The sequence below is a fragment of the Lutra lutra genome, chromosome 13, assembly GCF_902655055.1.
Source record: "Lutra lutra chromosome 13, mLutLut1.2, whole genome shotgun sequence".
In the NCBI taxonomy this organism is placed as follows: domain Eukaryota; kingdom Metazoa; phylum Chordata; class Mammalia; order Carnivora; family Mustelidae; genus Lutra; species Lutra lutra.
The window spans coordinates 70,433,795-70,438,559 of record NC_062290.1 but is presented as its reverse complement, the minus strand read 5'-3'; the positions used below and the strand labels follow the sequence as shown (position 1 = coordinate 70,438,559).

Here is a 4,765-nt window from a genome sequence, read left to right as displayed (position 1 = left end):
AGTTACCAAACTGTTCTGAACACCTACAAACTCAGCAGGAGATAGAAGAGAAGATCAGCAATTCTAGGAACAGAAAATTGACCACTTTCCGAAAGGTAAGACGTGTGGAGAAGTGAATCCAAGATGGTATATGGGAAGAGAGACTGCGGGGGGGAGGGGCTGGCTCCTGGCAAGTGGTGGAACAGCAGAGAACAAAATCAGAACTTAGAAGTATGCTCCACTGAGGAACATCGTTCCAGAGGCTACATGGATGTGGAGCCCTCGTAGAGACAGCGTGGTATCAGGTCCCACAGGGTCACAGAAAGTTCTGTCTGAGTGTGGCAGAGCTGCCAGGTATTGGAGCGGGAAAGCAGGCAACAGAGACAGAGCCAAGGAGTGCGCTCTCATCTTGGGCTTACCTTAAACCGTGATCTGAGGCACAGCTGGGCCACTGCTCTTTGGGCAGGGATGCCATAAGTGGCAGATCCAAGGGAGACAGCCCACTTCCTCCTCCAGGAGAACCAGCACAGTCAGGAATCTGCTGGGTTTGGAGACTCCAAATGGGGCTGTGTGCCAGAGATAGAAACTCTTGGTCACAAGCCGGATGAGCACAGAGCGCGGCTGGAGACCAGGGAGGGATTGACTGCTTTTCTCTGAGGGCGCACTGAAGAGCAGGCCCTGAGCTCTCGGCATCTCTGGGCGGGAAATTGGGAGGCCGCCATTTTCATTCCCACCCTCCAAAGCCGTACGGAAAACGTTCAGGAAACAAAAGCTCCCAGAGCGAACCTGAGCATATTTCTTAGCCTGGCCCCTGGCTAGGGCGGTGCAATTCTGCCTCAGGCAAAGACATTTGAGAAACACTACAACAGGCCCCTCCCCCAGAAGATCAGCAAGAATATCCAGCCAAGACCAAGCTCACTGATCTAGGAGGACAGTGGAATTCTAGAGGAGGGGAAAGCAAAGCATGGAATTCATGGCTTTTCTCCCATGATCCTTTAGTCTTTCAAAGTTAAATTTTTTCAATTTCATTTTTTTCTTATTCTATTTTTAAAATTTTTCCTCTTTCCTATTTTAATGTTTTTTAACTATTTAATCTTATCAATACCTTTTAAAAATCTTTAAAAATTTTCATAGTTACAGTCATATTTTATCCCTTCATTGTATTTAACCTTATTTTTTTTTGTATACATATACATGTTTTTTTTTTCTTTAAAATTGTGGGATACAATTTCTTCTAATAGATCAAAATATACCCTAATTCTAGTGCATGGCTTTGCTCTAGTCTCCAGCTTAATCACATTCTTTCCTCTTTTTTTTTTTCTTTTTTCAACCAACTTCTTATCTTATTAATTCCTTTTTCAGAATCTTTTTAATTTTCATCTTTATAGTCCTATTCCATTCCTTCATCATGTTTTTCCTTATTTTTATGTATATTTATAAGTTTTTCTTTCTTTAAAATTCTGGGATGTAGTTTCTTCTAATAGACCAAAATACACCCAAAAATCAAGTGTGTGGTTCTGTTCTATTTACCAGTCCCAGTCTTTTATATATATATATATATATATATATATATATATATATATATATACACACACATATATATATATATATATTTTTTTTTTTTAAACTGTTTTTCCCACTTTCTTCTCCCCCTGGTTTTGGGTCACTTCTGACTTGGTTAGTGTATATTTTTCTTGGGTTGTTGCTACCCTTTTAGTATTTTGTTCTCACATTCATCTATTTTTTTCTGGATAAAATGACAAGGTGGAAAAACTCACTACATAAAAAAGAACAAGAGGCAGTACTGACAGCTAGGGACCTAATCAATATGGACATTAGTAATATGTGAGAACTACAATTTACAATGATGATTATCAAGGTGCTAGCTGGGATCCAAAAAAGCATGGACTATATTACAGAATCCCTTTCTGGAGAAATAAAGTCCCTTTCTGGAGAAATAAAAGTACTAGAATCTAACCAAGTTGAAATTTAAAAAGCTATTAATGAGATGCAATCAAACACAGAGTCTCTTACTGTTAGGATAAATGAGGCAGCAGACAGAATTAGCAATACAGAAGACCAAATGACAGAGAATAAAGAAGCTGAGCAAAAGAGAGACAAATTACTGGACCACGGGGAGAGAATTTGAGAGATAAGTGATACCATAAGATGAAACAATATTAGAATAATTGGGGTCCCAGAAGAAGAAGAAAGAGAGAGAGGGGCAGAAGGTATATTGGAACAAATTATAGTAGAGAATTTCCCTAATATGACAAAGGGAACAAGCATCCAAATCCAGGAGGCACAGAGAAATCCCCCCCTCAAAATCAATAAAAATAGGTCCACACCCCATCATCTGATAGTAAAACTTACAAGTCTTAGTGACAAAGATAAAATCCTTAAAGCAGCTCAGGACAAGAGGTCTGTAACACACAACAGTAGAAATATTAGATTGGCAGCAGACCAATTCACAGAGACCTGGCAGGCCAGAAAGGACTGGATTGATATATTCAGAGCACTAAACGAGAAAAATATGCAGCCAAGAATACTACATGCAGCTAGGCTGTCATTGAAAATACGAGGAGAGATAAAAAGCTTCCAGGACAAACAAAAACCAAAAGAATTTGCAAACGCCAAACCAGCCCTACAGGAAATATTGAAAGGAGTCCTCTAAGCAAAGAGAGAGCCTAAAAGTAACAGACCAGAAAGGAACAGAGACAATATACAGTAACAGTCTCCTTACAGGCAATACAATGCCACTAAACATATCTTTCAATAGTTACCCCTGAATGTAAGTGAGCTAAATGCCCCAATCAAAAGACACAGGGTATCAGAATGGATTGAAAAAAAAAAAAAACAAAAACAAGATCCATTGATATACTGTCTACAAGAAACTCATTTTAGACCCAAAGACACCTCCAGATTTAAAATGAGGGGGTGGAAAACAATTTACCATGCTAATGGACATCGAAAAAAAGCTAGGGCAGCAATCCTTATATCAGATAAATCAGATTTTAAGCCAAAGACTATAATAAGAGATGAGGAAGGATACTACATCATACTCAAAGGTTCTGACCAACAAGAAGATCTAACAATTTTAAATATCTATGCCCATAACATGGGAGAAACCAATTATATAAACCAATTAATAACAAAATCAAAGAAATACATAAAAATAATACAATAATCATAGGGGACTTTACCACCTCCTCACTGAAATGGACAGATCATCTAAGCAAACAATCAATAAGGAAACAAAGGCTTTAAATGACACACTGGACATCACAGATATATTCAGAAAATTCTATCCCAAAGCAATGGAGTACACATTCTTCTCTAGTGCGCATGGAACCTTCTCCAGAATAGATCACATCCTGGGTCACAAATCAGGTCTCAACCAGTACCAAATGACTGGGATCATACCCTGCATATTTTCAGACCACAATGCTCTGAAATTAGAACTCAGCCACAAGAGGAGAGTTGGAAAGAACTCAAATCCATGGAGGCTAAAGCGCATCCTACTAAAGAATGAATGGGTCAACCAGGAAATTAAAGAAGAATTTAAAAAATTCATGGAAACAAATGAAAATGAAAACACAAATGTTCAAAATCTTTGGGACACAGCAAAGGCAGTCCTGAGAGGAAAGTATATAGCAATACAAGCCTTTCTCAAGAAACAAGAAGATCTCAAATACACAACCTAACCTACACCTAAAGGAGTTGGAGAAAGAACAGCAAAGAAAGCCTAATCAGAAGGACAAGAAAAATAATAAAGAACAGAGCAGAAATCAACTAAATGGAAACCAAAAGAACAGTAGAACAAATCAATGAAACTAGGAGCTGGTTCTTTGAAAGAATTAATAAGATTGATAAACCCCTGGCCAGACTTACCAAAAAGAAAAGAGAAAGGACGCAAATTAATAAAATCATGAATGAAAGAGGAGAGATCACAACCAATACCAAAGAAATACAAACAATTGTAAGAATATATTATGAGTAATAATACACCAGCAAATTTGACAATCTGGAAGAAATGGATGCACTCCTAGAGATATATAAACTACCAAAACTGAGCCAGGAAGATATAAAAAACATAAACAGACCCATAACCAGTAAGGAGATTAAGGCAGTCATCAAAAATCTCCCAACAGGTGTGACTGGGTGGTTTAGCCGTTAAGCCGATGCCTTTAGCTCAGGTCATGATCCCAGGGTCCTGGGATTGAGCCCTGCAGTGGGGAGCCTGGTTCTCCCTTTCCCATTCCCTCTGCTGTGTTTCCCCTCTTGCTGTGTCTCTCTGTCAAATAAATAAATAAAATCTTCAAGATCTCCCAACAAACAAGAGTCCAGGGCCAGACGGCTTCTCAGGTGAATTCTACCAAACATATAAAGAAGAATTAATACCTATTCTCCTGAAACTGTTTCAAAAAATAGAAATGGGTGCTCACTCCAGCAGCACATATACTAAAAAATTGGAACGATACAGAGAAGATTAGCATGGCCCCTGCGCAAGGATGACATGCAAATTTGTGAAGCATTCCATACTTTTAGCCCATCTGAATAACGTTAGACCTGTCCACAGAAACCTGGCAAGCCAGAAAGGGCTGGCAAGATATATTCAGGGCACTAAATGAGAAGAACATGCAGCCAAGAATACTTTATCCAGCAAGACTGACATTCAAAATGGATGGAGAGATAAAAAGTTTCCAAGACTGGCAAGGCTTAAAAGAGTATGCAACCACCAAGCCGACACTGCAGAAAATATGAAGGGGGGTTCTATAAAGGAGGA

General features: G+C 38.8%; 1 non-coding gene across 1 annotated transcript; it reads left to right on the top strand.

Moving 5' to 3' along the window:
* Positions 1 to 4,416: 4,416 nt before the first annotated feature.
* LOC125084127 (U6 spliceosomal RNA) lies at positions 4,417 to 4,525 on the top strand. Its single transcript, XR_007122488.1, has one exon. It is a non-coding gene; the product is annotated as a U6 spliceosomal RNA (small nuclear RNA).
* The last annotated feature ends 240 nt before the right edge of the window (positions 4,526 to 4,765 follow it).